Raw genomic sequence first — 12272 nt, forward strand, 5'->3', positions numbered from 1 at the left:
AAACGGTAGCAAACGTAATAATTATTTTGTTAAGTATTCAATTTTGATATGTCATGATGATATTATAATTTATCGGTTGGATAGTGAATAATGGTTCGGCAACCGTGCTCCAAATGGATGTTATCGTTCGGCGTGGGATTTAATTTGGTTGGTAATAGAATGGAAGTATTTTTTATGTGCGATAGGAATGTTTATTTATACATTTTGTTAATTTACATTATAATATATTTAGATTGATGTTTGTCAAACATGTGCAGACAATTCAATGAGTTTTAATTTCTATTTTCAAAATAAATTAAAAAGCATTTAAATTTTTATATGTGTAATAAATCATATAAGGGACTCACTAAAGATTATATTTCACACATACTATTTGGTAATCTACGTTACATCTTGGACATGTGATATTTTCTGGCGACATTGATCTGTCCCAATGTATATGATTTTGATTCTCTTTGTCGCAAATCTGAAATATTCTCCTTTTAATGAGAATTGTCGTAGTTGGAGTCGTGGACTTGAACACTTCCTTGCAACTTTTCAGTTTGTGGAATTGATTGGTTAGTTTCACTAATTTCATTAGAATTTTTACACCTCTACTGTCATGCATAGTGATTAGAGCAACAGCAGTCTGATACATTGCTTGCTGGTTATTTTGTTTGCAAGATGTAATAAGTAGTTGTAATCCTCAATTTCTATCATGTTCCATGAAGAATAAATGTGTTCCAAGCAGTAGTGAAGCATGCTTATTTTCTGCTTCTACAAGGATCTTCAGAATTGAAATCCCACCGTTGTTATTGTTGGTAGTTTGTGTCATTGTTTGAAGATGTTTCTTCTATGTAAGACTTGCTTTACGTTTGTCTGTTGGTTTAGAGATTTGCAACTGTAAATTGTAAGGTAAATAATGGTTTTCAAACACAAGATGCACAATAATAATAATAATAATAATAAAAGTGTTTCCAAACACAAGATCCATAACAACAACAAAAAAAAAGGTGTAAATAATAGTTTCAACAGTTGGTAATCATAATATCATTACTTGTATGATCAGAAGTTAACAATAAAAAAGTGTGAAAAATATGTTTCAGTTAAATATTGATTCTAACATGTATTTTGGTTTTTATGTATTAGAAAACTGTTAAGAACTAAAGACACAAGTGATTCGGCATAATCCATTTCAACTGTTGGGAGTCGACATACGGTTTTTTGTATGACTAACAAAACAATGAAATCAACGGATTAACGAAACATGATGATATTAGTAAATTTACGTTAACCGTATTACTTGAAGACTGGTGTTGTTATTCTGAATTGCTTTTGCAATGATTCGTTGCGCAATTTGTGATGGTAATTGTAACAGATTTGTGGGTTGTGTTTTCGTTCTTTTGTAAGGAATCATGATGTTTTGGTGGTGTTTTTGTGTGTGTGTGTGTGTGTGTGTGTGTGTGTGTGGAAATTAAAATGTTGTTACGGTCTTAGTGGTTTATATAATTTTTGTGTAGATATTGGATAGTGAACAGTTTTCTGTGTGTTTGGATTTGGTAGATATTATCGTGTTAATTATTAATGAGAGTTAGCGTTGTTATTTGAATTTCGTTTTTAGTATTTTTGTAAATCAATGATGGTAATTTTTTTTTTTTTGAACATTAATTATTTGATTTTGTTATATATATCAGATATCGTTGCTTCATTGTTGATTCTACCGAGAAAAATCGATTATTCTATTCAATGAATATAAACTTTTTTGGTCGTAATCATTTAATGTTAAGTATTAATTTATCTTAAGTGTAAACGGTTTGCATTCATCTATATCTCTACGCAAGTATATTAAGTATTTAATACATTCAATTAGTATGAATCTTTTTAAATTCATATAAATTAATGTATTGAATGATATTTTGTGCATTGTACATGTATTATGTGCATATCTTATACAGGTGTCTGATGCTCTCAAAGTTCTATAAGATAATTGGGCAACTGGTCAAATGAAAGAGGGTGCCTCTACTGTAAGAAGAAGGGAGGATCTGGACACTGACATATTGGTGAAAATCTTCATGTGTTTTGATGTCTTATAGTTGACTTCAGGGATTGCTCACGTTCGTAATTCATGGCGTTCAGCTTGTTGTGATCCTCTGCTTTGGAAAACTCTTGATTTGTCAATGTTGAGATCAAATTTCATCAAAATCCCATTAGAGTCATATGTTTACGTGGATGAGTGTTATGATAAGACATTGACCTACTTGTTGAAGATTTCGTTGAGTCTCAGCTGGGGACACATAAGAACCTTGATTTTTCACTTCAATTTGTATGTATGGGACAAACAATTTACTTATATTGCTAAAAGGTAATTTTTTTATGTTTCTGTTTAAAACCTTGCTAAAAGGTAATTTTTTTTTATTCTCTCCGTTTATTGACTGAGTCTTTGGCATTGCCTTTGGTACCAGTGATCATCGTCTTTAATTTTCTTTTTGGTACATTGAATTGGGAAGTAACCCACCATATATTGTTGTCTGCAGGTGCCCCCAACTAAGGCATCTCGTTATGGTAGCTTGGAATAGAATAAAGAAGGATGTAATTTGCAAGGTCATTCGTACATGGAGATCTCTTAAATCCCTGACAATGCCTAGTATAGTAAATCTACTTATCTTATAGAGGAAATAGCCCCAAATTGCAAGAACGTCAGTGAACTCAAGGTCATGGGTTCTTCTAACATTCTCTTTGCTTCTACAATAGCCATATTTCTTCCAAATTTGAAGATTTTGAGCTTGAGATGCTCAATGATAGTTAAGGATGCCCTAATGCTTATATTGGATGACCTACCAAACCTGGAAGTCCTCAACATATCACATTGCCTTCTTATAAAAGGTCCACTGCTTCCTCCATTGATGCCCGAAAAAATTATTAAGAAGCTAGACAAAATTATCTTGGAGAAGGCTACTCGATTACGTGAGTTCTTAACATGTACTGAGCACTTGTGCACACTCAAAGTGATGAAAGTTTTATGAGGTGGTACAAGTATGAGGAAGGCCTATGGAAAATGGATGAGACGAGGTCTCTTACTCTTTGATTAGAACACTGTAGAGGCTATAATTTTAACATTTTGTTTTGCTTGTATGTAATATCTACATAATATGTTGTTGAATAAGAATATATACAATCGATCCATTGTGTTTTAGGTTGTCATCCTCCTAATGCTTTCGTTTTAGGTCGTCAACATTGTAATACTTGCATGATGATCTTCTCCCATGGGAAAAGTATTATATGTCTGCATAATTATGGACATATGGTGAAATTTCACTTTCTGTTGCTTCAAGTTGATTTTTGTTGTCCATTAATGTTATTTCAAAATGAAGTGGTTTCAAAGTAATACGCAATTGAGTATTTTATTTGTTTCCAATTCATGTTATTTTATGTATGGAATCATTATTGCTTATATTATTGAATTTGAAATTCTATTGATTTTGTAATTGTTAGTGTCAAATTCATTTCTATTGTCAGGTTTAGTATTTGATAGTGAGATTTTGAAGGAATCTCTGATTTCCCCTTCTTTTATACTTTTATGTTAAGTTATAGTGACATTGTTCGGTTGAAGTGGTAATATTAAAGTTTTACAGTGCGCTGTCATTTTGGCTTTGTAAAATTCGTAAATGATGAAAAATGTTGTTGTTTAAAATGCTGTTGATATTTAAAGAAAATATGTGGATTTAATATTCAGTATTTTACTTGAAGTAAATTTGGGGATTTAGGGTTTTCTCTGTCAGTTTCGGCTTTAAAGGCATTTGTCCTAGTCCGTTTGTCACGTTTTCCACGTCTTTTTTTCTCGTTGACTGAAGTTGAGATAAGTAAAGTAAATTTTCTTTAGTTACAGTGACAATGTATTTTACATTGGTCTAATTAATTTGTCATCGATTTTAACTTTGATTAAAGTGCATGTTATTCTTACTGAGTTCTAAGATTTGTCATTATTGTTATAAGAAGTTGTTGTTAGATGGTTGTGCTGATAATTTGTTGTGCTCAAGTTGTTTATTGGTTTCTCTGGTAGTCGTGTTGTAGATTATTTTCTCAGTAAATTTACTGTTGAAATTGGTGTCTTTCTTACTACGATTTTGTTTGTTCAGGTCAGGTTGTTTATTTATTGTTCTCGTAGTCGCATTGCACACTATTTTCTCAGTAAATCTACTACTGAAATTGGTGTTTTTCTCATTACGATTTTATTTATTGTCTTGTTGTATTTAGTGTATATTGTAATACTGTCGTTGTTTTATGAATTGATGTAATGAAATGCCAGTGGTAAAAATGCTTCAGAAGAAGTTACCATCATTGTCATCGTCTAATTATCTATTTATTTTTCGGAACAGTTGCCAAGGTTTTGGTATTCTCTGTAGTACATCTGAGATATTGTTGATTTAATTTGTGTCTCTATCACGTATCACAAAGAATAAATGTCTCCCAAGTAATAACAAAGCCTTACAATTTCTATTAAGTTGAATTTGTCTGTTTCTCTATTTTTATTTATTTGATGATATTATTTTTTCATTGTAGTAATGGCTCCCAAAAACTTGATGAAATTTATTCGAAGACTTGATTCTGAAGTTCTATATAAAGGAGGATCAAGCAGTGATTCCAAGTCAGAATTGTTAACGCCTTTACAGACTATTGTTTTACCTGCTTCAACCTCCAATTCTGTGAAACCTGATTCTGGTTCCTGCCATGTTAAATTGATTGAAGAAGAAGATAATCAGTCAGAAGAAATTCCATTACATAAATTGGTGAAACAGCAGAAAACCGGTCAACAAGAGGGTTCAAATACGAATTCTGAACGAAAATGGAAAAATGTTTCTAAAGAAGAGCTAGACAGCAAAACATTCAGTCTGGGGAAAGAGGTAACGTTTTTTCACTTTATCATGCGAATATATACTTTATTTGGCACAACGATGTTAACATGGTTTCATTGTTTTTGAAATAGGCTTATGAAAGTTTCTTAGTAATCAAAGAACATGGGCTTGTTTCAGAAGATGTGATCACAGATTTGAAAAAAGAAAATGAAGATGTGATTTCCGAGGTTCGTAGATTGGAAAAATTGTTGAAAATATCAAAGGAGGCGTTTGAAAAGGTCAAAACCAAATTGAAACACTATCAAGAATCATTTAGAAATGTTGAACAGTCTTTTGCAAATGAGCGGCAGTAAAAGGAAGTCTTTAAAAAGAAAAGTCATGAATTGTCTAAAGAAAATGATAACATCGAATCTTTAATTGCACAAGCTAAGAAAGATAAAGAAGAGGCTTATTTGGTGTTAGAAATGTTTTTGGCCACCAGAAAAGCTTGTGTCAAAGAATTTAATCACAAATTCCCAAATGAAGATTCTAGTTTTTTAGAGACAATTGTGTTGAAAAATGAGAAGATGTCGCCTAATAGAGATTATATTGACTGCAATGCTGTTGTACCTTTCTCTGGTCCACTTAATGCCGCTTTTGTAAATTTTTAAACCGTTTGTTAAATATTTTGACAGTATTTGCCAATATTTTGACAATATTTGTCACACAAGTGTTTATAGTTGTGTTATTATTACGAACGTGGATGTATTCAGTTGATGCTAATTTTTGTATATATGAAAAAAAGTCTCTAGCCCATGTAATGTTACTTTTGTAAATATTTAAAGTGTTTAATTGTACTATTGATGTTAAATATCTTGATGATGTCTATCGTGCAAGGGTTTGTGGTTGAGTTGCGTATGTAAAAAATATGCATTTATAACACATAATACATATAATGTAGCATTCATTGTATCTGACAATAATAATATAAAACGTATAAATATCTTTGTATCAAGGAATTTATGTTTCTGTATATATTCAATCATTTAATGTGACCTTTTCATATTCATATAAATATCTTTAATTCTTCACATTAATCTCTCATAAACAATGTCTTATATTATATACAATGTATCAATTCTTTCTGTTATAAACAATGTTTTTTATTATATATAACATATCAATCCCTTCAATTAAACACTTCTTTGAAAACAATATTTGTCAATGTCTCTGCCAATTCATCTTGTTATAGGGCTAGCAGAATCTTGATACCTTGTCTTGAGGTTACTCTTAATAGTGCGATGTATAATTGACCATGTGTAAAGACCTGATGTTTCATATACAATCCTACTGTTTTGAGTGATTGACCCTAGCTTTTGTTTATTGTCATACAGAAGCTAACTGTCACAGGTAACTATCTTCTCTTCAACCTGAAAGGCCACTTCATATCTGCATTCGACATTATTATTCTGACATTATTATTCTAGGAATTGTAACAATATCCCCAATATTTGACTTGGTAATAATCACTGCTTGTATAGACCACTTTCCTAAATGGCTTATAATCAGTTTGGTTCCATTGCAAAGACCATCAGATTGATTCAAATTACGCAACAACATAATTGGAATGCCAATTTTCAGATGTAATTTGTGTTTGGGCATGCTGGAGCACATCAGAGAATTAAGAAATTTGGTCGAATAGAGAATGTCATCATCGTTTGAGATACTTGCTGCTTTGCAAGTGCTATCTAAGCTGAAATATGTCTTTCCATTTGTTGGTAAACTCTAGGTGATATAGGCATTCAACCTATGTACTATCTCATTTTGGGTGCAATATTGCTCTCTCTCTCTCTCTCTCTCTCTCTCTCTCTCTCTCTCTCTCTCTCTCTCTCTCTCTCTCTCTCTCTCTCTCTCTCATATAGTCAATATTATTTATTTGAGCAAATAAATCTGGAAAAATAGCATTCATAATTGTTTCTTCATGACTAGTATGTTGATCGATTTTAAAGTCTTCAGGTGTTTGGATGCAACTCTCATCTTCTGCAACGTCCCTTCCTTGTCCAATATCAAGTAACCATTTGTCAAAAGTCTTCAAGTTATCCAATTATGTTGGGTTTACCAAGTTTGTCTTCAATCTCACGTTCTCTGTAAGTCTCAACACTGTTACATGTTTCCAAAGGGTAGATGATGATAAACAAGCATGGATTATGTCATGTTTTTTCCCTTTTGGTATAACTGGTAGAATCTGTCTGAAATCACCACCTAGGGCAACAGTGAGGCTTCCAAATATTCTATCTGCATTTGATTGATCTTTTTTAGGCAAAAATATCTTTCAGAGTTCTATTAAGAGCTTCAAAGCAATGCCTATTTACCATGGGTGCTTCATCCCAAATGATCAAAGTTGTTTGCTCAAGTAGTTTTGCCAATTGTGTCCCCTTTTTTATATCACATGTACTTTCTTCAATGATATCTAAAGGAATTCGAAAACGTGAATGTGTTGCTCTTCCACCGGATAGCAGCAATACAACAATTCTTGATGTAGCTACAGCCAATACAATTTTACTGTTAGATCTTAATTTGGCCATGATTGTTGACCATAGGAAGGTTTTGCTTGTTCCACCATGTTCTTAAACAGAAAATGGTGTTCCACTTTGATTGTTGATAGAATCAAGGATTGAATCATATATGCGTCTCTAGCCATTGTTGAGACCCTTGCATAAATCACTATGCAGTGTTTTCATGTTGTCGATATCATAATCTAATTCCTCATAAATTAATCTATTATGTGAATTCTAAAAAATGGAACAGTTTGAAATTGGCATTCCAGGGAAATCAGCCAAGGATTTTCCTACCTTTTTCATTAGTTCTTCAATCTTGAACAATGCATGATTCTAAATTTGTTCCTCAGTGCATCTCAATTCTGTCATCCGCATTTTCTATTTAAGAATGTAGGGAATGTCTTCAGATAGGAGTTCTGCATTTGCTTTCCACAAGTCTCTTGGACTCACCACTTCATTATATGCAAGAATAGTAACAAAGAGTTGTCTTAACTGTCTTTCGGTAGCCCATGTTGATGCTTCATCCAAGCAATCATTCCACTCTTTATCATCATCCAGCAATCCTAATGCATAACATGCATCTTTGAATGTACTGAATATTTCTCCATTGACAGTTCGAATATCTTCAAATGATGTTGCTCTTCTTACTAAGTTCAAAAGAATTCGTAAATAATATTTCTCACCACTACCCAGAAATGCAAAATTCACCCTACCAATACACCTTGATTTTTGTCGTGGGGACCATTTTCTTTCTGTATCCTTCCAAAACCATTTGCTTGGAAAATCAGGATAAGTCAATGATCTTGTGGATTGGTATCGTTGATTACACTTCATCCATTCAATCAATTTCATTTACGTAACAACCTTGCTTTCCAAAAGTTTAACCAAACACTTACTTGGATCGAAAATAACTGTTTGTTCGTTCTCTAAGTGGAATGGTAATCTTTTGACGGTCGGTTCTCTGTAATACATGTCAAACTGAAATATCCTCCAACAAGCTTTCATAGAAGAGATATATCTGTAATGTTTTCGATTGAATCAATTAATATTATATTTATAACAAACATGAACAAACAATATAAAAACATTATATTTGATGTATTTTGTACATACCTACAATCCATATATGCCTTTATTTCATCTTCGTTCTGTAAAATCTCGCATAGATTATTTTGTTGACCATTGTTTTTAATTCCCATAGAAACTCTCATTCTGTCAGGCCATTTGTTGACATACTTGAATAGATACTTGATCGATCTATGTTGATTACATATTTCAATATTTATGTGAGCATCAAACTTAACCAAAAGACTCCTATTATAAGAAACAACAAAACGGTTATCCAGTTTGATTCCCTTTTTCTCAACAAATGCTCTATTATTCTGTCTTTTGTACATTAGGTATCCGTTGTCATCCACAGATGTTTGATCGACAAATTTCTTTGGAAAATGTTTTTTACATTTTCCTCTCTCCATACATGGTGAATTCTTGTTAACATCATCAGACTGTGGATCATGTGATTCTCGACAGCTGCAAAGGCAACAAGATTAGTTTCCTTATTTGGTATTTCAACAGAAACTATTTCATCTAATTTGGATGTTGAAGGATTCTTATATTCGGAATGTAGAAAAACCAATATATAAGCATGTGGGAGGCCTCTCTTTTGGAACTCGATAGTGTAGATAACTGACAAAAAAAATTATAACGTGTTTAGCAATATTTGGTATAATATAATTTCATATCATAAATTATCAATGAACCATTTTTTTTAAGGAAGGTAGAAATATTATTCATTGGATTACTTACTTGCCACTGTTTCACCAAAATATTCAACTTTTTTTTATCTCTCGCATTAGCTCAAGTAATTTGATCTCAAAAACTCTGCAAACTACAGTTCCTCTACTTTCTTGATCACATTCTCCAATACAATTTTGTAGATATTGTATCTCTGGCCACTTGGGATTACAGGTGAACATTAGAAAAATATCTGGATATCTTAAACATCTGCAAATCACCATTGCATCTTGATAATTCTAAACACGATATCAGGGACTATTAATGTGAGATGAAGGGAGCGATGTAGACTTCCCTAGATGTTGTGCATTAACATCATCTTTTGAAATGGCATCCATCAACCCACTATACAAATCACTCCTCAATTTTTTCTGATTGTTTCTAATCCAACGAAATCTTTCCTCTTCAACAGCCATATATGCATCCACAATATATGGCTGCAATAATCTACATGATCTCATCAGAGCATTCCCTTCATGTAATCTATACTGTGTTGGAGTTGTCGACTACTTCCGCATTAATGGGTAACGGAGACGCACTTAGGAATCCATGTAAAACTAGGTTTAATCTCTTAAACCTAGTATATAAACATACTTTTCTCTTGTTATGAGGTGAGAGCAATTCATTCATTATAAACGAGAGAGGTGAGGCATATTTCAATAATATTGACTCAGCTGGACGTAGCCCACATTGGGTGAACCAGGGTAAATCGCACGTATAATTTCTTTGTTTACTGTTTGTTTTGTTTTACTATTATTATTTTGTTCCTGTTGCTTCTCTATTTCGTTCATACTGCAACCGAAATGCATAATATTCTCTCATGCTCAGCTTGTTTCTCTTTGAAGACTTTTTGTTAGAAGACTCTTTATGGTTAATGTCAACTCTACATCCATCTTCTCCATATGGGAATAATATTGGATAACTTAATGCCATAAAGCTTGGATGCATGTCAGAAATTCTTTGAAGACCCTTTTTTGAAAGATGAGCAATGATATCTTTTCCAGTTTCTGAAATTCCAATATCACCAACAATTAAACCTGCAATTTCAGATGCAGTTGGCAAATTGTATTGTCTTCCATCTTTTTCCCTATTCATTTTCAACCGCAGATGCATATTTCTAATATCATTCCAATGCATATGGTTCCTAACAGAACGAAAACTTTTAACCTATTCATTGTTCACATTAAACATCAATTGCAATTCCTACACTAATTCCCTGTCAACAATACCCTCAGCTGTGTTATCTCATATAGAATTTAATCTATGACTGGTTTCATACTCTGTGTCATAAATATAAAGCTACGCAAACTGAAGTTTCCTTCCTCTAGGTGGAAGTAACGATTTTATTCGGTGGTAATTTTGTCCGCAAAGTTTGAAAAAATATGGACCACCCCTTTGGTTAATCTCATGGTCAACATGCCCTCCCATCGATGTAAATGAGAACAATGAATTGTATATCCTTATTTTGCTTTTGAAACTAATCTCATTGTTACCATTGCCTACATCCAATAAACCTTTTAATGGTCTTGGCGATTCTTTCAATAACGGTAACTGAACTTTGCCATCCGTACAACATAATGAAGACAAAGGGTGGATGGCTCTTGGTTCTTAACAGTTTGCTCTTCGTACCACATGACTGATCTACAATGAATGCACTTGTAGGATGGTTCACCAAAGTTCCAAGACTCTTTTTCCACTGTGCAAAGAAATAACGTGATATTTTTAGAAAGTAATAAAGTTAATACTTAGATGTGTTCTGTTAATTTGGGAACTCACAACGACATTTTTTTTCTCCAAGTAACTTTAATATTTGAGTCAACATTTAAATATGTCTAGCTAACAATATGACATTTGTTACCTCTTTCTGTTGAGCGAGATTTTGAACCTCTATTTGTCTCTGATAAATATTTTTTTTGTTTTTTCAATGTTTGACCTGGAAATGAAAATAAAATAAAAAAAAGATCATCACAATATTCAACAACACTTGCAATGTTATAAATGGTTCAGCAAAGTTCCACACCTTTATTTTTACAATGTAATGAAATAATCTAAAAAACATAGGTAACCACTAATATGAAAAACACAGATTTAGTCAGCCAATTTAACTTATTATGACATTTGTCACCTCTTTCTGTTGAGCGAGATTTTGAACCTCTATTTGTCTTTGATAAAAATTTCTTTTGTTTTTTCAATGTCTGACCTAGGAATGAAAATAAAAAAATAAAAAAAAAGGTCATCACAATATTCAACAACACTTGCAATGTTAAGAATGGTTCGGCAAAGTTCCACACCTTTATTTTTACAATGTAATGAAATAACGTTATTTTTTTAAAATATAACAAACTGAATGTTTGAATGTATATTGTCAAATTTAAAACTCACGATTGTGTTGTTCTGCATTAGTAATTGGAATATTAGAATCTGGATCTGCACACGAAGAAGCACTTGAAAAACATAGATTTAGTCAACCAATTTAACTTATTATAATCTAAAAAACATAGGTAACCACTAATATGATATTTTTTACCTCTCTTCCTTTTTAATTTAGACATCCTCTCCATTATATTTTCCTCGCGTTTCTCATTTACATTTACAAAAGCATTTGAAGAACTTGTTGAACCCTTCTCTGTGTTTGATACACATTGTTTTTGGCTTTTAGATCTCTCATATGGATTTCAAAATAATAATTATATAATTAATACTATACCATGCAACAAATTATATAATAGAAAAGCTTACCCAAAAGGCAAACACAGTAATTAAATATCTCATTTATATTTATAGAAGTATTTAAAGAAATTATTGGATCTTTTTTTGTCTTTGATGCACATTGTTTTTGCTTTTCAAATGTGTCACTCGGAATTCAAAATAATAATAATATGATTGAGACTATATTACACAACAAATTATATCATTAAAGAAAACAAAAATTAATTTGCTCAACAATTGTTTCATATCTATCAAAAAAGTATTGACAACCATGTAATATACAAAATAATTGTATGACTATACCAAAATAAATAAGCTAGTTATTTTTGTTCGGAAGTTTATTATGGATCATTTTGCTGTGAAATTCTTACATCAAAACACCAATTTATAGTTGATAAAT

This window comes from Pistacia vera, unplaced genomic scaffold (assembly GCF_008641045.1).
Source record: "Pistacia vera cultivar Batoury unplaced genomic scaffold, PisVer_v2 Contig190, whole genome shotgun sequence".
In the NCBI taxonomy this organism is placed as follows: domain Eukaryota; kingdom Viridiplantae; phylum Streptophyta; class Magnoliopsida; order Sapindales; family Anacardiaceae; genus Pistacia; species Pistacia vera.